The sequence below is a fragment of the Lissotriton helveticus genome, chromosome 5_1 (genome assembly GCF_964261635.1).
Source record: "Lissotriton helveticus chromosome 5_1, aLisHel1.1, whole genome shotgun sequence".
Classification (NCBI taxonomy): domain Eukaryota; kingdom Metazoa; phylum Chordata; class Amphibia; order Caudata; family Salamandridae; genus Lissotriton; species Lissotriton helveticus.
Window position 1 is genome coordinate 1,898,173,627 of NC_136065.1, and position 24,479 is coordinate 1,898,198,105.

Sequence of the window (24,479 nt, forward strand, 5' to 3'; positions counted from 1 at the left end):
TATCTAACGTTTTCCAAGGAATGAAAAATTTCTTTAGTCTATCTTCACTCTTATAATAATCCCACTTGTTCATGTGCTTGTAATTTGGAACTTCTGGTAAGACAGCATCAAAATTTGAAAAATAATATTCAAAACCATCACGTTCATAAAATATACTGAGCAACAAACTACATGTGATTCCATAAGTCAATGGAAGATGATGATATCTAATACCTTCGTCTACAGAGGCTGGCAATTGCATGCACACATAACAATCTTTCGCCTCCATAGCATCAATATACTCATAAAGCAACTTAGCATATGCATTTGATTTGAAATTTCCCTGTGATTCATCCATATGCAACCTACGAGTCTCTGCTGCTAGTAAAGCTTTATGTTTCTCTGTATTGTCCCCCCTTTTACCAGCAGTAGTAGGTTTCTGTATCAATACAAATTTTGCTTCCTTTGTAGCCTTTTCTTCATTTTCATGTCCCACTACATATGATATAGTAACTACTAAAACTATAAGAAAAATTACTCCCACTAAAAGTGTGCCTACTATGCATTTTGTCCTGCGGTTTGGGTTGCCAGCCTCCATGATCTCAAGACAGTGTAGTTCTGATTTTCTTTCACAACACAAAGTCTCTTTTCTTTGCTTATTCAGCCTTTCCGAACCACACCTGGAAGCTGATAATCCTTTCCACAAGATCAGTCTTTGAGTTCTATAGCAACAGACAACCCTAGCCCTTCTCCGTCCACTAAATGGGAAGTCCCTAAATTTCTTCTTCTTCCACTTGGCGCTAGGTCATCTTTCAATTTGTTTATTTACGAAGTCTTTAACAATCTGGAATGATACGTGTTCCAGCGGCTCTAATCACGTATTCTAATATTTCCAAACGAAGAATGATCTCCTCGGGTGTTGGCCTCATTGAACAAAAAGTCGGAAATTCTATTCTGTTTAAAACCAGTTCTCTTATTCTGCTCAGATAAGGAGGATTAGGAATAGTGAGTGTCAGCAACCCTTCGACCTCCACTCCGGGTATCAACAACACTACTTCCAATGTTATGATTGGGTCAGTACTGGTCAATGTCACTTCCCTCACCCTCCCGGATCTCCGCGCACTGGACATCTGCAGCTAGGTAGGTCCACTCAGGAGTAGCGTATCTTCTGCAGGGCACTCGCACCCTCCTCGATCTTCTCGGACCTTCCTGTTCCTGTCTTTGTGCACCTTCGTCCAGATCCGAGTCTTCAGATATAGGAGCAAGAGTTCTCTCTGGAGTTGGCTTCAAGCTCGGCCTCGTCTTTCTTTCAGGCCAACTAGCTTCTCCACACCTTGTTCTCCTATTTCTTGTCCTCCCACTCGGTTCTTGATCACTCTTGTCTTGATCTGTGTCTGAGCCGTATTCACAGCAACTTTCTCCTTCGGTGGCAACTTCAGTTTCACTGTTGTCCCGTCTTTCTTCTTCTGGATCTGTAGCACTCCCAACTTCTTCCGACACCTCCACAGCTTGACTGATCCCCTCTAGTGGTTCGCCGTCCACAGCTGGATTTTCATCTGTGAGAGGAGCTTTTTCTTCTAAGGGTGCTGGAACTCTTCGAGTATGGGAAGCATGAATCCAGTTTGGCAGCCCTCCACACTTTACAGCAGTATTCGTTGTCAGGATTATTTGGTAGGGCCCCTTCCAACGCACGTCTAGGCAGTTTTTCCGGACGTGTTTCTTTACAAGGACCCATTCACCAGGGCACAAGTCGTGACATAGGTCTCTTGAAGATGGAACTTCAGCAGCCTGCACCTGAAGAGACACAGAATGAATGACATCCGAAAGTCCCTTGCAATAATCCAAGATCAGGTCATCTGTAATATTCAACAAAGCTGTAGTTGGAACAGACGGAAGTCTCATTGCCCTCCCCATTAAAACCTCATGTGGAGAGAGACCTGTCCTCCTGTCTGGTGTACTACGCATACTCATGAGTACCAAGGGCAGAGCATCAGGCCAGCTTAAGGACGTCGATGAACATACTTTGGCTATTCGGGACTTTAGGGTTCCGTTTATCTGCTCCACAATACCTGAAACCTCTGGTCGATAGCTACAGTGCAATTTCTGATCAATGTTTAATGCAGAGCAAAGCATCTTCACAACTTCGCTGTTGAAATGAGTTCCTCTGTCTGATTCCAAAGAGGTCGGCACCCCAAAGCGCGGGATCATATCTCTAAGCAACAACTTTGCTACTGTGAGTGTGTCGCACCTGCCTGTAGGGTATGCTTCAACCCATCTGGAAAATATGCATACAACCACCAGAACATACCTGAGGCGGTTGCTTTTTGGCATCTCAATAAAATCTAATTGCATTCTGTTGAAAGGCCCCCCAGACCTCCCAATGTGACTCATTGTAACTGGTGTTCTCTTCCCTACGTTCAATTGCTGGCAGGTGACACATCTCCGACACACTGGTTCTGCTGCAATCCTAAACCTAGGATTATACCAAGTCTGCCTAAATAACTTCAGCATGGCATCTCTTCCTAAGTGTACTGGACCATGTATCTGTCGTGCCATTGGACTCACTAGTTCATCAGGTAATACTGCCCTTCCATCTGCTGAAACCCACAAATCCATTTCACCTTTCACACAACCTGCTGTTTCCCATGCCTTTTTCTCAGAATCAGGTGCTTTCTCTTGCATGTCTTTTAAATCATCCCAAGTATCAACTGTCTCTAGCATCATGTTTAACTCTGTCTTTTCCTGAGTCCCTCCTACTTCCACTTCCGTGAAAGAATATCCTTGCTCCGCGCAGTAGCGGGCAACTTCGTCTGCATATCGATTACCTTGCGACACAAAATCTGTATTTTTGGTGTGGGCTACACATTTAACGACCGCAATTGCTGCTGGACCTTGTAATGCTTCTAACAACAGTCGCACAAATTCCCCATTTCGAATAGGCGAACCAGAGGAGGTCATGTAACCTCTCTGAGACCACAATTGCCCATAATCATGAACCACACCGAAACCATTTTGACTATCGGTATAAATGGTGACTCTAATTTTGCTACCTGCTAAACAGGCACGTGTCAATGCAATGATTTCGGCTACCTGAGCGGAGTGTACTCCTTCCAGGCAAGCGGCTTCCACAACTCCAGTAATGGTGCAAACAGCATAAGCTGCTCTCAACCGACCAGTATCGTCTCTTAAACATGAGCCATCAACAAAGAAAATTTCATCAGGGTCAGTCAACGGCTCATCCACAATATCTGGTCTTGGCTTGGTGCATAGTTCAGTCACATCAAGGCAATCGTGATCTTCACATTCTTCGCCTTCTATATCATTAGGAAGTGGCATCAATGTAGCAGGATTCAAAACAGAGCACCTCTTAATGGTCACGTTCTCCGCAGCAAGAATAACTTGCTCGTAGCGCGTGAGCCTATTATTGGTTAAGTGCTGTGTCTTGGTCCTGGTCATTAACAGTTCTACAGAATGAGGTACATACACCACTAATTGGTGTCCCATTACTATATTTTCACACCGTTCAATGCTGACACCTGTTGCAGCAACGGATTTGAGACATCCGGGCAACGCTGCGGCTACCGGATCTAAAGTAGCCGAAAAGTATGCAACTGGTCTACGGGCATCTCCATGAGTTTGTACTAAAACTGACAAAGCACAACCCTCTCTTTCGCAGCAGTAAAGTGAAAATGGTTTTTCGTAATCAGGCATCCCCAAAGCTGGAGCACGGCACAAGTCCTCTCTCAGCTGTAGGAACGACATCAAACAATCCTTGTCCCATGGTACCGGATCACTCACCTCCTTGTGCGTCAGTTTTTGTAAGGGTTTTGCTTTCAGGGAAAAGTTAGCTATCCACTGTCGGCAATAACCAACCATTCCTAGGAACATCCTGACTTCTCTCTGTGTCGTAGGCGCATTCATCTTCATTATCGCCTCTATCCTATCTGGTGACACCTTGCGCTTTCCTTTTTCTATCCGGTGACCCTAGTACTGTACTTCTGTCAGACAGTACTGCAATTTGCTCGGAGATACTTTATGCCCATTTTCACCTAAGTGGTTCAGCAAGGCGATGGTATCAATCTTACAAGCTTCTTCCGTTCCTGACGCAACAAGTAGGTCGTCTATGTACTGGACCAGAACCGAGTTCTGTGGCAGTACTAGACTTTCAAGATTTTTCTTCAATAGCTGGTTGAAAATTGATGGCTTTCTGTATACCCTTGTGGGATACGACACCATGTTAGGACACAATTTTCCAGCTTAAAAGCTAAAAGATACTGGCTTCCCTCATCTAATGGAATTGAAAAGAAAGCCTGACAAAGATCTATCACTGTGAACCACTCAGCTTGGAATGGTATCTGAAACAATATCACTGATGGATTCGGTACCACTGGACAACATGAAACAACTATGTTATTAATCTTTCGAAGATCTTGCACTATTCTAAATTTCCCACTAGGTTTCTGCAAACCCATAATCGGGGAGTTGCATGGACTACCCACGATTTCCTTCAGTATTCCCTGTTGAATCATAGAGTCGATTACGGGTTTTATTCCTGCAATCGTCTCCGGGGTCAATTTGTATTGAGGCGTTCTTGGGTATTCAACATTTGGTTTTACCATGATCTTCACTGGTTCTACTCCTTTGATCAATCCTATCTCTTCTCCAGTAAAATCCCATACCTCTGATGACACTGTATCTCGCAAGTCCCGAGGAAGGTCCCCCACAGTCAGGGTAGGATACAGTTCTACGCATACTCTCGAATTTGCAATCTTTAAAGGTAGCATCCTCGTCTGTAGTCTGTACCTCTACTCCCTGAGGTGTGCAGTATATTGTGCAATTCAGTTTGCACAATAAATCTCTTCCTAACAGACACACAGGACTAGAATCACATACTACAAACTGATGTTCATAGTTGTGGTTTCCTATTCTCACTAGCACTGGTTCCGTCAAAGGGTTAGTCATTCTCCTATTTGCAACTCCTACCACTTGAATTGTTTCCCCCGACATTGGTAGATCTGGAACCACTGCCGATCTCAGAGTTGATCGAGTAGCTCCGGTATCTACTAAGAATGTTGTAGGACACCCTGCCACTTCAGCCTCAACAAACGGTCCTCTTTGATCCACCTCTAGAACTGCCCCGAGGGTACAGTCCTCCTCTCTACTTACACGTTGTCCCGTCAATGGATCAACGTAGTAACACTCTTCTTCGTCTATAAAAAGAGGCATTTGTCTATAGATCTTTCCCCCTGTCGTAATCTTTGGTGGCTGCGGGAACTGAGCTTGTGGAGCCGAAGTCCCCCCTTTGGCCACCTTACTCTTTGGCACTGTCACCCTTTGAACTGGAACTTCTCGAACTTCCTCCTCCTCTACTTCTAGTTCTCTGTTCTCAGGGTTATAGGGACACTCGCGTTTCCAATGTCCCACCTGGTGACACTGGTGACACTTTGTCATTTTTTTCAATGTAGCAATGTCTATTCTAGGTCTTGAGTTTTCCTCGCTGTCCTTATTCTGACTATTTGGTTTCCGTCCCATTGTCCCTGTTCCCGGTTGCTGCTGTCCACCCTTTCCAGCCGACTGCATCTGCACCATCATCAGTTTCTCTTTTAATTTCTTTGCTTTGGAATCTATTTCGTCACTGCAATACCTTGCGTATCTCAGAATTTCATCCAATGGTTTGTTTTGCCAACAAATTAAATGTTGCTGAATCATCAAACAAATATCAGGTCTCAACCCCAAAACGAACTTCGATACAAACTGTCCTATATCTTTGGGATCCATTACATCTAATCCACTGTATTGTTTGAACGTTTTCAGCAATCGCTCATAAAACTCATGAACTGTCTCCTTGGGTTCCTGTCTTGTTCGGTCTATTTTTACCCCATCTATATCTTGTGGTGGCACCTTCTCCTTCAGCCATGTCATCACCCTATCATATTTTAACATTACTGTTTCTGACGGTCCATTAGTGCGAGCATCCCTTTCTGGTTCTGCAGTTGGCCATTCGACACTAACCTTGCATGCTATCCACAAGTCTCCTGGGACCACAATGTCAAATAAGGTGTTCAAATCAATCCACAATACTTTTGAAATCTTGACAAACCTGTCTACCTGCTTGTACCACTCTACGGGATTTTCCCTTAACTTCGGAAATGAGTTGATAAATGCAGCCAAATCTCCCCTACTCCAGGGCACATGTACATAACTCCCATTCGCTATTTCTCGCAAAGGGAATGCCTCCATCTGCAGTAGCCTTCCCTCCGGTGACATCACATTTGCGCTCCGCCTGACAGTTCCCTTTTTGGACCACCTCTCTTCCCATTTGTCCAGATCTCTCCATGCTCTTATTCCTGTGATCAGTTCCCTTATGTGTGTTTTTAATCCAGTTGTCCTTCTCTCATCTAGGTCCTGATCTGAATAATGCAACCTATGGTTACCCTGCAATGCTTTTGTTCTGGACAAATCTACCATATACTTGTCTGCCAGTTCAGACAGTTTCTCATGAGTTGCTCTTGCCTTCCGAGTAACATCCTTTGCTATAAACAGCAGCTCATCTTGTTCGTACATGTCAATCCTTTCTAAAGGCAACACACCATCAATTATCTTGTCCAGATCAGATTTTAAGCTGGTCACATCGAGTCTTTTGGCTTTTATCACAGCTTTCAGTATGCTATCTCTAGAGAGTCCATTTACATCTCTCCCATCGCAGCTCTGAGTCCTACGTCTGGGCTCAGGCGTGTTATGGGGAGTCCTCCCATGCTCCCATCGCTCCAGGTCCCATGCAGTTCCATCCTCTCTGGGTGTATAGTGAAACACTTCTCTATTTCCCATAGTCCCACATTTCCCGTTCTGCCTGGTTTCTCTAGGTGCATGGTAAGACATTCCATTATTCCCCATGCCTTCGCTATTTGTCTGTGATCTCTGATCACTCGACGTGTGGCAAGATCCTTCGCGGTTCCCCATGTTCCCACAATTCCAGTACTGTACGTTATCATCAGGTGCGTGGAGAGTGCACTTAAACCTATCCCTGTACTCTTGTGTCCTTTGGTCTCCCTCACTTTGAATGAGACGAGACGTCTCTCCACACTCCGCACTTCTACCCTTTTGTTCCTGCCCATTTCCACCGTCAATATGACGTGTAACTCCTCTACTCTCCTGACTTTTACCGTCCCACTCTTGACTGCTTTCGCTAGCCCCGCAGTGAGATAATGTCCCGTTGCCTCGACTTCCCCATCCAGCTTCTGCTCTTGACCTGTTACTCGGTGCTTCTGTGGACCTATCCCATTCCTTCAAGTCAGCCCTCAACTCTTTATAGGATTTCGGCCGTGGTCCCCTCAGGTCCATCGGTCCTCTCTGACCCCCCTGCTCTGCTACGGGATCCACTGCTGAATCCAATGGGTTGCTCCACGTTATCGGTCCTGGCAATTTCCTCCAGGCATTTGTCGTGTTATTCCTTCTTTCCATCTCAACTCTTTCTCTGTCTAGCCGTACCTGTTCTTCCTCTCTCCCTTTCTCTGGGTGATAAACCGACACTATAGGACCTATGGTAACGGGTACTTGAAGAGCATCTGGCAATCCATAAGACTCAACCCTCTCTGTTGCTGGCATCTTCTGCACCACAACCCTTCCGACTACTCTCTGTACAGGACTATGTTGAGGTGTCTCCTCACCTTTGGTAGGTACCCAATTCGTTACAGGGAGTGGCCTGTTCTCTTCTATGTCAACCCTATCTTCCCTTGGGAGCTCAGTACCTTCTATCTCCCTACTGTCCGGAGGCGGTCTATCTATCAACAACCTATTTATTAGGCCATCCTCCGACTCGCTCTCGTCATCCTCTTCTATGGGTCTCTTTTCTCCTGTAACCTCTCTCACTGGGTACAACGTATCCACTTCAATCGTCTGTACCCTCCATTTCTTGGCTTCCGCATCCCATTTGGCATCTTGCACTGCCCTTACTGATCGCCTTACCCTTTCTTGGCGCCTGTTCTGATTCCTGTCGTGCGCCGCCCTAATCCACGCATTAAGCGCCTCAAACTGTGTTGGTCTAGGCAAAGGTCTTAATGAGGACATAACTGCTTTCAGCTAATGCAACACTTCTAGTCTAAACGTTCCGTATTTCGGAAAAGTCAGTTCCTCATTCCCCTCTGTAACCTTACTCCAAGTATCAAGCCACAGTATAGTATGCAACCCAACATTCGTTGCCATATAGTGAGCTGGTGTACCCTCTGGCGGTGCCTCTTCCCCGTAATAAGATTCTCTTCTTTTCCTCTTAAAGATCGCTCTCAAACATTTAAAACACTTCATGTTCAAAATCTACAAAATTTCTATTTTCTCCGCGTTCGTTTACTTCCTGATGACAATCCATCAATCCCAGCGCGGTTCTCGCTAACTGGCCTATCACAGCGCGGCTTTTCACTGACGTCACGCCAACCGGACGATCTCAGCGCGGCTTCACACCAACTGGCTTATCTCAGCGCGGCTCTCGCTGACGTTACTCCAACCGGCCTATCACAGCGCGGCTTCACACCAACCGGCCTATCACAGCGCGGCTCTTGCTGACGTCACTCGTCCCCCTTCGCAGCAGTTCCCCTCCTTTGTCTGCTCGTCTCCCGGTCATGCATGCGTCCCATTCATACTCTGAAAAATGATTACTTCCGACCAAGCGATCACTTTCCTTGACTGTACGCCCACAGTCTAACTGTAATTGTCACCTTAACTGACGAAATGTCTTTCCGTGTACCTCCAGACAATCGCCTTAACTGATAGCTTACTTACACACGGTAACTTTCGACCTGCGTCCGTTACCCACACACTCACTCTTGCGTTCCCCCTATCTCGGTCCTGCGGGCGATCAATGGTACCTCATGACCACCTTTACTCTGGTCGACAACAACTCTGGATGTTCGATACACCCGAACCACTTAAGCTCTTCCCCGAACTTAAGATTTTCCCCCAGCCAGGTTGCGCGCGCTCACAACCCTCTCTCACTCACACTACAGGCATTCAACTCTGCATGACATTACAATACAAATACAACACAAAACACCGCAATCTGTCAACGCATGACCCTTGTTATACTCACTCTCGTCCGACCCTGCTGCTTTTCTCTCGCACCGTCAGCACCTTCTTCGGCAGGCAATTCTTCCGCTGCTCATCTCTCGATCTCTAGGGACCTTGGGGTAATCTTAACCTAGTCTAGATCACCTTCCTCTAGAAGGTAACCATCCTTGTCTGCTACCAACTGTTAAGGCGGGATTTTTGATCTATTGTTATAGGTCTAGATCCCAACTCAGGTCGACTGAACCGTTGATACCTGTCATAGAGTAAAAGGCAATCCACTACTAGGTCAATCAATTAAGGACTTACACCACTCTAAAGAACCACTTACTACGAATAAGTTTTAAGAGTTTATTATAAAGCCAAAGTTAACTGGAGATACAAACATCTCAAAATAAGGTTCAAAAGATATACTGGTATCAATACAAACATAAATTTTCTAAATGCTCTTAGTCGGCAGAAGAATATCACCAAAACCAATTCAAAAATCATCAGTGTTGCAAGAATAGACACAAGCTGTAGCTTATGAGTCATTTACAGAAAGGAAGAAAATCCAGATTAGACTGTCCCTACACTAGACTAAGTGACATCCCTACTTTAGTAAAATCTTAACCTAAAAAGGTGTCAGCCGTGGTGACTTCCAAAGAAGATCACTCACTTCCCTTAGTCTTCGTTGTAAATCGGTGTCTCGCAGTTATCCTATCTGCCTACCCATCCGCTCTCTTAGGCTCCTCAGACCATCTGCCCTAACTCCACCCAGGGGTGCTGTCCCTAATACAAAAATCAATAAAGTGGTGTAAGCAAAGAATTTGCATTTACATCCCCTCATGGAGGCACTCCAGGACGTTCATAGAAATGACTCTGTGTGTTTTCCAAAACTTGGATTTATTCCAAACATATTTCAAATATTATGGAGTTTTGTTGCTCCATTTCATTGGTTTGTAGATATTAACAGCATATCAGTACGATAACAACCATAGTTCTCCGATGCATTTCGGGCTGTACGCCCTTTGTCAAGGAGAGGCTGGAAAGAAGGAAAATGAGCCCGGGTCAGGGTGAAGAGTTAAAATGGGAGGGTCAATGTGGGCCAGTTAAATAGTTAGCGAGTGCCGATCAATAGGTGAGATGACGTGGGAGTCAAATAAACGTGGTGAAAAAATGAAAATAAACGTGCTTAATATAGCGTGAATCATTACAGTGCACATACGCGGCAAGCGCATGTAAGTACGAGGATTAACTGTCGGGTGAAAACGTGAAAGGTATACAAGCTCGCTATGATATCCAAAGCGGACTGTGAAGGATTCAATACTTACTCGGTGATTAGCGCCGTGGCGGTCAGCAAAGATAACGCGACGGTCTGAAGATGCGGTGTGGTGAATCAAAAGATAAATACATAGGTGCAAACATAAAAAACGGACTAAGAGGTTCGTGGGTAGTGGCCATCTTAGATAGGGGAAAGAAGGAAACTAATGAGGGACTAGAAAGGGCTGATACGATGAAAAGTAAGAGAAATGAAAGGTACAATAAGGATAAAAATAGAGAGGTTAGAATAGAGAGCAATGCAAAAAAGTAAACAATGGTAAATTACAGGTAACAACTATATTCTACACGATCGTTTAATCCATGGGGCTTAAAAGTATGTAAACGAAAAGTCCATTCAAGTTCTTTCTGCAAAAGTAGTTTACGATTGTCAACTCCTTCTCTTCGTGGGACACATTCAAGAACAATGAATTGCAGTTGTGCAATGGTGTGGTGGAATTCCTGGAAATGTGTGGCAATGTTGGATTTCTCTTGTTTAGTACGTATGTTGGACTTATGTTCGTTGACATCGGCTGTACATAGAATGCGTGTTCAGCACTGTCAACAAACATCACCACACGCCGAGTACAACATGTGGCTTAATCATGGAACAGTGCAAACCCCGACAAGTCTCGACTTCCCCAGAAGAACGATTATTATATTTTTGAGGACCATCTGGCCAGAAAAGTGACCAGAAGCGCAACTTTACTGATGCTCCTGAGGGTACCTAAAAGTGACCTTTGCACATCTTCAACAGGGGGGGTCTCTATCACCCGTGTCTCCAGGGGGCGCTCTAAATGCCACCACCCCAACCAGGTTCGGTCTGCGTCTGACAATAGGCCCGCCCAGACACCGACAATAAAAGTGGCCCGCATTACCGACCCAGATAGGTAAATCAAGTGGCCCTCGTCTGCACATCTCGTAGCAAATCCGGGCAGTGTGTGAATTGCAAACACAAGTTGTACAGGTGTTTTGTACGGTATGGGGGGCTGTATGCTTTAGCACTTCCTGCAGACAGTTTGTAGCACTATCTGGGATATCATTAGCATACACCAGCCCGCTAGACCACAACACAGCACAACAAACAACCCATACATCGTCCCACACCCTGACCTGTCACACCAGCCCTTCTGGCCTTGTCAGACTGGCCTCTGAACCAGCCCGACCCAACCTATACACTACAAACCGAGCACAGATCTGCCGTTTCCAGAATTCAGAATGCACCGATTTTGGCTGATCTCAGCAGATCCAAACTACGGACAGATGTTTCCAATTTCTTAATAAACAAATACATTTTCCAGTCGCTTTGATCATAAGAAATATGGTTGGTTATTGTAAATTTCGAATAACATCTGTTAAGGCGGGATTTCTGATCTATTGTTATAGGTCTAGATCCCAACTCAGGTCGACTGAACCGTTGATACCTGTCATAGAGTAAAAGGCAATCCACTACTAGGTCAATCAATTAAGGACTTACACCACTCTAAAGAACCACTTACTACGAATAAGTTTTAAGAGTTTATTATAAAGCCAACGTTAACTGGAGATACAAACATCTCAAAATAAGGTTCAAAAGATATACTGGTATCAATACAAACATAATTTTTCTAAATGCTCTTAGTCGGCAGAAGAATATCACCAAAACCAATTCAAAAATCATCAGTGTTGCAAGAATAGACACAAGCTGTAGCTTATGAGTCATTTACAGAAAGGAAGAAAATCCAGATTAGACTGTCCCTACACTAGACTAAGTGACATCCCTACTTTAGTAAAATCTTAACCTAAAAAGGTGTCAGCCGTGGTGACTTCCAAAGAAGATCACTCACTTCCCTTAGTCTTCGTTGTAAATCGGTGTCTCGCAGTTATCCTATCTGCCTACCCATCCGCTCTCTTAGGCTCCTCAGACCATCTGCCCTTACTCCACCCAGGGGTGCTGTCCCTAATACAAAAATCACATTTACAATAGAAACGCCCTTTAGAGACGCCCCTCACGTGGTGTCAGTTCTGGCATTTTCCATGCTGATACTCCTCTGGGCCCATCGTTAGCGTTGACCTTGCTTCTCAGGCTCCTCTCCGGCAGGACGGTACCCCCCAGGAAATTCCTGAAGCCTCCTCCAGGCCTGTGCCTGGCTCTCTGAACAAAACCCTATTCATCACTCTCTTGATTGGAACCTCCTCGCACCTGCAAACAGACACTTGTACAGTGGGCCCCAAATTCCGGCCTCCACCATATCTTCTAAGTCGTAAACCATCGAGCAGGCTCCGCAATTTATGCTTAACATGACATTTCTCTAACTAACACATACAGATCAAAAGAAATGAACTTCTCTATTCAGGCCTATTAGAATTACATGAAACGGGCCTGTGCACTCTGTAAACCTTTAATTTCTTAGTCTAAACAGTATTCTAACTCATTACACACAATGGTTATATGAAACACTTCTATAAAACATACATTTCAGTTCTATGATCAATAATACTTTGAATTAAAACAACATTAAAATCCATATCATGTTAGAGTGTAACAACCCCTTCATTCTCTGTGAACTGCCATGTGGCCTACACATTTCTACGTTTATCAGTATTACATTCTCCTTTACAACAGCCACATAACATGGGATTTCAACATCATTCTAACATCTCTACACACTTCTATATTAGCTTTTCACACTGATATATGCATTCTAATTTAATTAAACACTCTTATGTATTTTCACTCTAAACTAATGCAACGTGCTTGTAAATATGGTGCACTTCTAATTTTTTTCTCGACTTGCGCTCTCTCACATCCGAAAACTTGCATTCCAATGGACAATGCAGAAAAATGAAAGTGAAACTTCAAAGAGTCCAACCGAGAGCTGGGTCCGAGCATTCAGAATCAGACCCCGCCCAGTTGCCCTTACCTGCCTCGTGAGAAGCTCCATGCCGGGTACAACCCTCTCTCTACTCTGGCTCAGAGTGCAGTGGGTACCAGACACCGAATGTGCAGATCTGGGATGGTAAACATATTCAGGGGGAGATGTTTTGCCCAGCAGTGTGCCACATCACGGCCAGGTCTTTGTACACTGGCATGTGACAGCTGCTGCCCATACAGGCCATTTTTGATGATGACAGCTGGCATGACTGGCACAATCTGAGGCATGGAGCGGGGTAGGCACGGAGACAGGGGGGGGCAACTGGCTCTTACACGCTGAAAGCCACCGGCACAGGAGTTTTTGGGTAAAGTTAAGAGTAAGACAACAGAGGGCGCCCAGAGACACGAGGGCCCAGTGAACCCCGATTATTTTTCCATTTCACAGTTCAACCAGAGGCCGCAGCACGAGGCTCACATGAAGAAATCCACTCACTTGTGAAATGTAACATAAGCAAAGCGGCCTTCTGGCTGAGGCCTAATCGGGCAACTTCCTTTGAACCTGGCCTGTGACAGTGCTACTGCGTGCTGGTGGCTGCAGGAACTGACTGCGGCTGCGCTAATCTAACCAGCAGAGGGGTGTGGGTGATACTGATGACGTCAAGGAGCCTGGGAGAGCAGCCTCTGCGCTTGTCAGTGAGGCACAACTTTTCATTAGGCAAATCAGAGCAGAGGCGAGGCTGCAGAGCTGTGTTACATACACAGCGTAACCAGATGGTGTCACCCCATGTGAGGGTGTCACCCGGTGCGGTCCGCACCCCCCCACACACCCCTAGTGACACAACTCTACAAAAACAAGCATTTGCAATGCAATAGGTCTCACAGTTAAAGGAGTTAAAGCTATTGGCATTGTAAATGACAATGCCTTTTATTTATGTTTTTAAAACGAAAACAAATATAAAAGGCATTGTTATTTGCAATGTTAATAGCTCAAACTCGCGTAAATACGAGACCTATTGCATTGCAAATGCTTGTTCAAACCTTTCGTGGTTCATTCCTGTAATAATTCTTCCCTCTGCTCAAGTGGTCCGGCTCCATTTTACTCTCCAATAACAAGTCGTCCAAAGAATGTATAAAACTGTCTTTATTTTAAAACTGATTTACTCAATCCCAGATTTAAGGTAGCTCGAGGCAGCCGCCAGGAATGAGACAAGCAGGTAGGAAGGGGGCTCATATGTAATTACCCCTGGAAGACCAAATATCACTGAGCTGACTGTCTTCAGGGTAACCCTTCATCGCTATCTTAAAAACGCTTCAGACATTCTCAAACTTTACTTTTATATAAATGATCTTTCAATAAAATGTTAACAGCACAATTGCGCCATCTAGTGGGAGACATGCGAATCGATTTCTGATGCCAGTGCCCATAAATATTTTTTCCTTTCATCTTCAATTGAATCTACATTTGAGTGTGCCAAATCGTAGCGCTGCAATAGTGCTTGGTATTATGCATGCTACGGCTTTCCTAAATTAATTATCTATGTGTGTAGTGGTACAAAATCCCGTTGTATTTTATACTTTCTGGTTTCCTCCTCTCTGTCGGGTATTGTATATTTATTATTCAGGCAGGTGGGACTGATTTCCCAGACTCTGCTTCTGTCCTGTGCCATGGGCACTGATGTAAGGAATTACTCTCTACTTCAGGTTAGTAATGAAAGATAGTCGAAGTTTGGGAGAGGACATTCCCTCACTTTCTGGACCCCGGTGTTACAGCACCTGCTGAACTATTGATTGATTACCTCTCTGTGTCTACCACTTGCTTATGAGCTCTTTTACATTTATCTCTGCCCCACTACAAGACACAATTACTTAATTCTACATTCAGTTTTTGGTTTTTACATCCCCCCCATCACGACTTTATTTAATGGTGCGTGCTGCCCTGTTTTCTTTTTCTGTGATGATAGGTCACAGAGAGGACACTCGAATCTCTCATTTCGCAGTCGCCTTATGCGCCCTTCACGCGACACCTTGCATTTGCCAGAAAGTTAATGTTGTATTTGCAAAGTGCCCCAGCAGAAGGGACATCAGTACAGGAATGCTGGGCATAGAAGTAACTGCAGGCTCAGTCAGGTGAAAGATCGGTTTCTGATAGCAGGGAAGGTACAAGCATTGGCATAGTCAATAGGTCTCGCTTTCGGGACCTCATAAGTAATTAGTTATGCAGCAGAATATCCTTGGTGCAACAACACCAACAGTTGCATAGTTAAACACTTACAAGTGTACACTTTTAACACTGGAAGGGGAATAATGCTGGGGAAGGCGGAGGTGGTTTGTGGGTGTGGGGCGATGGTCAGCAAGGAGTGGAATTATGGGGCTCCACCCCCACTTTCGCCAGGATCCCACCTTGCATTTGATTACGACAAATGCATTCGTAAACGGTGGTTGGAACAGACGCGGTGTCTTGCTGAACAATGGTGCGGCTGAGCGCAATACACAAATAGCGTCCTCATTCCATTAGCGGATGGTAGCGGCTTTTGCAAGATTTGGTATTACCAATGAATAATGAATGAATGCACCGCTCCTAGCGTCAATGTGGTTTACTCTCTGATGGGTTGCATCCGCGGCCGCCTCTGCCGGTTGGAGGAGTCGGTTGTGGAGTGTGCGCATCTGGTTGCGGGGGGCCGTGGGTGTGGTCGTGGTGCTTGGATGTGGCGTATGAATGCAATCGTTCAGGGATGAAGTGCGACAGTGGGATGAGGAGGATCACAGTGAAGTTGGGGGTGAAGTATTGGATGGGTGGGCTCTGGGTAGGGTGACCAACCGTCTGTAAATTTCACGGACAGTCCGTAATTTCGGCCATCTGTCCGTTGTCCGTGAAGGATTCTTTAACTGACGCCATTTGTCCGTAATTTTAACCAGGCACCGCTCGCACCACCCTAAAGCCGGCACAGCTTCCACTCACCTCCCTTCTCGACTTGACATGACACATTCAGGGCTGTTTGCATCTGAATAGATGCCCCTGCTCTTGAAGCTGCAGCCCCCACCCCTCACACCTCTAGCCCTTGACGAGCTGTTAAGAGGTGCTTGTAGGTGGCTGAGAGGGAGGGGCTGCAGCTTCAGGAGCAGGGGCATCTATTCACATGCAAACAGCCCTGAGTGCCTCATGTCTCTGCAATTTGTGTGAGACATTCCCTTTCTGCCCAGGGCCCCAAACATCCTACAACTGGTCTGGATTACACCGAGGCAGCATGTGGTTCTTCTTTTCACAGCACAGAGCTTAATTACTGTCACTAAATTGTAAACAAACCTCGATTCTTCAAACATTAAGTCTTTAATGTAATAAAATTAAAAAATGGCACAATGGCACCCACACTGATTAACAAAGTAAGGAGGACAATCAGTTAAATCAGTTCTCTTGGAGTATCTCCTTTAAGTACTGTACATCACAGTAGGGGATGGCAAAAATTAAATTTTGGAAAGAGAGACTGACTTCTCATTGTCTTGTCCAGGAGGGGGTGAGGAGCCCAACCCCACCCTGGAAGAGACCAAGATGATATTAGAATACCACATGCCCACCCCTGTACCCACCCTGGTGGATCCTGGTCCCCCTCCTGCCCTCCTCCCCCCAGTGATGGCCCCTGTCCCCCCCCCCCCACCTGTGGTGGATCCTGTCTCTGCCCTGGGTGGCTTCTGTCCCAGTCCAGGAAAGGCTCCTGCAGCTCAAAAAGGCTCAGCTCAAAATTAATATGAATAGGTGGGAGAGTGAGTAAGTGAAGGGATGGGTGTATGGCTTGATGAATTAGTGAAAGGATGAATGAAAGATTGAATAGATGGATAATAAAAGAGGATGGATGGAAGGAAGAAAGGGTAAATATCTGGATGTATGGGTGGAACGGTAGCTGGATGGGTAAAAGGGTGGATGGATGAGTGAAAGGATGGATGAGTAAAAAGGTGGATGAGTGAGTGTTGGGTGGGTGGAAGGATGAGTGAAATGATGGATGGATTGATGAATTGATAAGTGCAAAGGTGAATGGTTGGACAAATGAGTGAAAAGGTGGATGTAAGGATGGATGAGTGAGTGAAAGGGAGGGTAGATGGACTAAAGGATGAATAGATGAGTGAAGGAGTGAAAGGATAAATGGATGAGAGAAAGGATGGATGAGTCATAGGGTCAATAGATGGATTCATGAGTGGATGAGTAGATGATGGGTGGGTGGATGGATGGAAGGAAGGATTGCTAAGTGAAAGGGACGATGGAGAGAGAAAGGGAGGATGTTGGATGACTGAAAGGGTGGATGGGTGGAAGGATGAGGGACTGGGTGGATGGATGAGTGAGGAAAAGGACGGCTGGATAGGTGAAAGGGTAAATGGCTGGATGGATGAGTGAATGGATGGGTGGGTAGAAGAGTGGATGAATGAGTGTACAGATGGCTAGGGTGAAAGGGTGGATGGATGGATAACGGATGGATGAAGGGATGGATGAGTGAAAGGATAGATGGAAGGATACATGATGGATAGGTTTGCAAATGGTTGAATATGTTTGGATATGGCTGGGCTTACTTATATACTATTGCGCGACTTCTGATGTGTCTGTAAAACTTATCCAATTGTCCTGAAGTTTTGTCCTGAATTTTGACCTCCTGTCCTGAATTTGTGTCCTGAATTTTGACCCTTTGTCCTGAATTTTTACACTCACCGTCCTGAATTTGCACCAATACCAGTTGGTCACCCTAGCTCTGGGGTGCACACGGGAATGCTTGGGTGCAGGAAAGGAGGGCGCTCGAGAAAGGGGGTGGGTCTCGGGCTGTGGGATGCTCAGTTGAGGGTTGCGGAGGCGTAGATGGTGGGGCTCGGGAGCACAGGGTGGCGTAACAAAACATAGCCTTTCATACTTCTGAGTCCGGTGTGGTTGGTTACAGTTTCCGCAGGCACTCGAGAGACATGGCGGGGGGCCGGGCACGGTCTTGGGAGTGGTGATGGGGTGTGTTGCAAGGGAGGATACGGGGAGGGCCGAGGGTAATGGGTGCAGGGGGGTGCCGGGCAGACTGTCACCCTCAAGGGTGGGAGGTAATAGAGCATGGCTGGGGGGAACTTGGGGGCAGTGGGGCAGAGGGTGTGCGGTTACCAAGGGGAGGTTGGTGCAGCTGCACTCGAGGCTGGACTCAGGGCCACCTGACGGACCTTGCAGCGGCGCGCATGGAGGATGGTGGTACGGTTTGGTTGCCATTCAGGAGGATGGAGATGTTGCCGGGCTCGATCTGCTAGCGGGGGGCTAGTTGTGGAGAGTTGGGAAGGAAGCGGAGGTTTCAGTGAGCGGGGGAAGGCGGGCTTGGGGGGAAAATTAAGGATGGGTGACTTGCATGACTCGGGAGGTGGCAGAAGGGGGGATGGGTACAGGGGGGCGACCAATAGAGGGGGTTGTGGCCCGGACTGCGGGAGGTTTCAATGGAGGGAAGGAATGCTGGGACTGGTGGGGGAATTTGGGAGCAAGTAGTGGTGGAAGCAGGTAACAGTGGGCGGGGTTGCTGTTTCGGGGAGGAGACGAGCTTGTGGGCAAGGCTGGGTAATCCAAAAAATCAAAAACACATACACGCTGACTAGGGTTATATGGTGACAAAAGCGCGCCGGGGCACCAATTTAAGTGGCTAGGGAAGAGACGTCAACGGTTCGGATTACAGGGTAAAAGAGGGAGGGACCGGATTGGGGGGATGAGGCCATCCAAGAGGAGGAATTTCTTGATTGAGGAGATCAGGGCGAGTCGGGATGACCAGTTGGGCGGACCGTTAAAGCTGGGCAGTAACAAACGCTATGCTTTCCTTCCATGGGGGAGGTGGATGGTCTTGCATTTTAACAATTGTGGCGGAGCATGGCAGCTTTTATAACAACTTCAAGCTCGATTTGTGATTAATGCTAGACTCCCATTTGCATACTACAGTACGGCTGCATTAAAAATACATGCAGTTACGGTTGGAAGGCAAAGTTGTGGGCCTCGAGCAAGGCATGGTGGAAGGCCATGTAGTGTAGGGGAGTTAGGAAGCCACATCGGTCCGTGTCTGGAATGGTTTGATCCAGTGCGTGAATGGTTGCAATGAATGAGCTTGTCCTCTTAGGCGGGCCAGAATTTGTCAGGATAGTGCTGCAGAGTGTTAATGCTGCCGTGTTTGGAAGCCCCTCTAGCAATCCCTCTTATGAGAAAAATTAAGGATGTTGCGCATGTGTAGCAAGGGGGGTCATGTCTGGTCAGCGGCTGTGTTGAAGCATGTGCTTGGGAGAGCAAGTCCGCGAGCGATGCGAGGAATGCACGTGCGGCCGTGAAAGTAAAAGACAAGACAAGCCCAGCCTCAAAAGTGGCGCACGCGCGAACGCCCGCTGAAGCGAAAGTTGAAGCGCGCGCTTGGGAGAGCAAGCCTGAGAGCGATGCAAGGAATGCGCATGCGGGGGTGAAAGTAAAAGACAAGCCAGGCCTCAAAAGTGGTGCACGCATGAGCGTGACGGAGGAAAGACAGATGGCGGCTGCATGCGTAACCGCAAGCATGAGGCCACCAAAAGCCTGTGGTAGCACTTTCAAAACCCGCTTACAAAATGTCTTGCAGAGAAGCGCATGTGCTGGCTCAAGCGAGACCTAAAAAAGTCCAATCCACATGTTCTTATGTGAGTGCATGGTATGTAAAGAGGTTATTTGTTATGGAGAAGGGTACCCATCCCCTCGGCCTGTGTGAAAGAACTCACTGAGAACCATTTTACTGTGTGTTAGGTTTTGTGCAACAGAGCAGATGTCTTAGTCTATCAATGCAGATGTTTGCCTGCTGGGGCGCCCTCTAAATGCTTGAAAAATGTTAATTTCTTTTGCTGTAATTTGGTGCCACCACAATGTGGCGCCCTAAGGCTGTTGCCTTACTTTATGTAATATCCAGACCCTGCCAGATCTCAGCTGCTGTTTATATTGCTGTGACTGGGAAAGTTGCTGAACTGCGTCAGCGCAGGTCAGCAAAAGGCTCCAATGAAGAGGACAAGGGTCCCAGGTCCTGCAGACGCTCTGGTGACAGAGAAGGATGACAGAGGGATAAAACTGGTAAATATGTGTGGACACAAATACAAACAAAAATGGAGAAGGCAAAACATCCCATGTGAGAAAACCTCGCACTGGAATACCTCAAAGCCAATGTCCCGTCAACAGCTCAGTTAGCCTAGATATTTACTCATTCCAAATACAAATTACGCTAATGTATTTTGTTCAGAATACAGTGAAAAGTGAGTAGGCAATGTACCAGCACACAAAAAATGTGTCATGGTCACCTGAAAACTCCTTGTATGGGGACTCTTAGAGGTGCCAATCACTTCACCTACTGAACTTCTCATATGGGCAATACCCCATGATGATATAGCTCCCACTTCAGAGTCTTAAAGGTTATCTGTCTGCTAACACATAATCAGGTTTTATCTAGCTCATGTAACCTTATTGGGGACAGTCGTGTGTGGGCCATATCGCTGTTGTATCACCCTAGCAATCTGGGGGTACCCCCAACTATCCAATCCCATTACAATATATTTGAATAATGTCTAGAGAGCTGAGGCCTACAATACCCAATTCCTAAATATATCGTAGACCTAGCAGCACCATAAAAATTACCTCAACTACATGCATACATGTTTTATAGCCACCAAAGAACCTCTAAGGGTTTATAAGTTAGGTAAAGTAGGTGCACCTGATCGCCTTATCCATTTCGTAGTCTTTTTTTAGGTCTTGGTTAGACAGCGCATGCGCTGTCTTGAAGAGATGTGTTGTGTTCTATCTGTGGGCTTACAGGCTGCCCATCTCCTACCACTGGTAAACTTCAGCGCCGCTCTCATTTTCTTTGATGCCATTCGTAATGGCATGCAGGCATCATCTCCTCTTCTTGTGTTTGGACCAAGTACGTCTCCTTACACTGCTCCTTGTGTGTGGAGCAATTTTTTTCTTCATTTCCAAACACTCCGTAGGAGTACTTGTGTTTTCAGGCTGTCTCCTTTGTACACATACACAGATACAACTAAAATGAATGAGCATGTACCTAAATTAATGCACTTCTTAAAAAGTTGTTTAAACACGAACAGCACATGTTTATTTTTTTCGCACAATACAATGGTATTGGAGTGCTCCCTCCATTGTTCGTCTTGCCATAGAGCGAACACCAGTCAACGTTATTGGAGCGCTTTAAGTGCTCACCAGTTATATTACACAATGATACATTCATTTTTGTCGCTGATCCTGCTTCACTAAGGTTTTTTTCCTGTTGTCGCTTGGCCATGTCCTCATCCCTTCCTGCTTCCCTGCTTGATCCTTCCCCCCACTACCTCCCTTGTTGCTGATGCTTTTTTTGTTGCAAGATCCAATGGTGTAGGAGGGATTGTTCCTTCCTCCATCTTGCCATAGTGCTAACACCAGCTAATGGGATTGGAGAGCTTTCATTACACAATGACCTATTCATTGTTTGAAGCAGTGGGAAGCGTAAGTGAGTTGCCCAAAATCACAAATTGTTCCGCTGACACTGAGGTTAGAACCTGGTTCCCCAGTTCCCCTGTCAGCAGCTCTGGCTGTTATGCCACAGCTTCACTTCACTTCAAAGATTCTCAAATGAATCTCACTATCACTTCCACATGTGTTCAGCAAGAACCAGTCAACACTGAACAAGCATTGGCTAAACTAATAGATCTCAGCAATGCCCGAGCTACTGGCCATGTCAATGTGAATTCCTTTAAGCCATTATGTCTAGCAGCACATCTTCTGTTCAGCATGGCTGAAAGTCTTTGAAAAAAGTGTGATGATGTGGCTAGCACAGGCCACGACATAGCGCTTTTTTGTTTTTGATGGGGCAGGACAATAAACTCAACATGGGGGGCAAAGAGACTCAACATATTTTAATTCTGGGCTTTCAGTGACTTTTAGTTATGCTGAACAGCAGGTGTGCTGCTAGACCACATAGGTAAACAACATTCACATTGACAAGGCCAATAACCCGGACATTGCAGAGACCTATTGGATTTGCCATTGCTTGTTGCTGGATAGCTGGGAAGGGAAAGAAAATGATTTCAGGGGGGAAGGAGGTTTGAAAATGATCAAGGGCAGCTGGCACATGTGAGCATAAGGGGCGATGCCCAATATTCATGGAAGAGGTGAGGAGTAGTGTGTGAAAATACGATAATGAAATAGGTGGTCCGTGACTGCTTTAAAGCAGAAATTAATTATAATTATATCATACGTGTGTAGCCAATAGGTCAAACACTGGTAATACATACCATAATAAATAACATACCTTGCTAACTAAGATAGCATAGTTCAAAAACATATGCAGTCAGTATCTTCCAAAAGAAGAACACCAGGTTTTGTTAAGGTTCAGTATATCCGTACTAATATAATAAAGAGAGAGCCCAAACCTTTGAGGCAGGTAATCTCAGGAACCACAGCACCAATCACAACACCCAATACAGCATTGGAAAGGGCAGTTGTAGCAGAAGGACATAGGCTATGCAGACGCGCACCATATACATTTAAAAGGTAAAAGAACCATGCCAGCAAAGTAGTCCCTTGTGGGCGTGTCTGCGTTGTGCTGTGGGTGTATGCTGGGGGCGTGACAAATGCTGGGGGCGTGTGGTACGTTCCGCCCTGCATGCCATGTCTCATATCGTGTGCTAATCCCACCCTGCTCCCTTTAAATACCCCTGCACCCCATAATCATAACTCACCCTTACTCCTTAAAATACCCCAACACCCTTAAACACTAATCCATCTTAACCCTATAAATCTACCCTGTACCCCAAAACCCAAACCTATCCCTAAACCCTAAAAATACCCCTGTACCCCAAAACCCAAACCTAGCCCTGAACCCTATAAATTCCCCTGTACCCCAAAACCCAAACCTAGCCATAAACCCTAAAAATAGCAATGTGCCCAAAAATCCAAACCTACCCCTGAACCCTAAAATACCCCTGTACCCCAAAACCCAAACCTAGCCCTGGACCCTTAAAATACCCCTGTACCCCAAAACCCAAACCCATCCCTGAACTCTAAAAATACCCCTGTACCCCAAAACCCAAACCTAGCCCTGAACCCTAAAAATAACCGTGTACCCCAACCCCAAACCTAGCCCTGAACCCTTAAAATACCCCTGTATCCCAAAGCCCAAACTTACCCCTGAACTCTAAAAATACCCCTATATCCCAAAACTCAAACCTAGACCTGAACCATAAAAATACCCCTGCACCCCATAACCCAAAACTATATCTGAACCCTTAAAATACCCAAACACCCCAAAACATATACCTCAGTACCCCAAAACATATACCCCTATACCCATACTTACCTTATCTAAACATTAAAAAAAACATGCTTTTACCATTCATGCATTTACAACGAATTTAGTTGTGAATGTATGCGTGGTAAAAGCATATAAAATGTAATGCCATGCGTTATAATGGCATTGAGGAGTCATGGTACTTTCGTAATGAAAGTATGCGGAGTGATGGTATGCGGAAAGAAAGTTGCGGAATATTGGGTGTTTACCCTCCCCCGGTAAGTACATTGGTGGCACGGCAGCCCACATCTCCAGCAACATACTCATATTTTTTCACCACCCATTTGAAAAATGCACAGGTCTCACTCATTGATAGCCAGCACCGACATACACTTTTAGACACACCTCCCGCCACAAGTTCTAGAATTGCGAACTTTAGAGCTGGGGAGCTACGTTCGAATCTCGGCATCAGCTCAACATCCTGTGATTCCAGGCAAATCGCTTTGTCTCCCCGTGCCTACCACAAATTAATGTGTTCTTCTGTAATGTAAATTGTGCTCATGCCATGTTGTAGAGTCGCGCTATATGATATTACAAGGAAAAATAAAGTAGGGAAACTCGAGTTCACACACTGCTGAACGCGCACTCTTAAGTGCATCAGCAGTGCACTGTGAATCAGAGCAATTCACAGGCCTGTCACAGATAAGAAATGCTATCAAAACGAAATCCTACAAAACAATATACTACTGGCCGGCAGCAATTCATACCCGGACAACGTCGGGTTGGGCTGCTAGTTTAATATCATATACTCAAAACATATCAGAATTAATTAGATACAAAGATTGCTCAAGGGAAAAAAGAAGGGTGGGCCTAGGCTGAGTAGAGAGACTGATCTACACCCATCTTTTATGCTTTGTTGATTGCTTTTTGGACTTTGCAAGGGGCTTTGGAGGAGTCCAATAGCAGATGGACTTCCGGGAGTGCAGTGCACATGCTTTATAAATGCAGAGATTTGCTTGCATGTT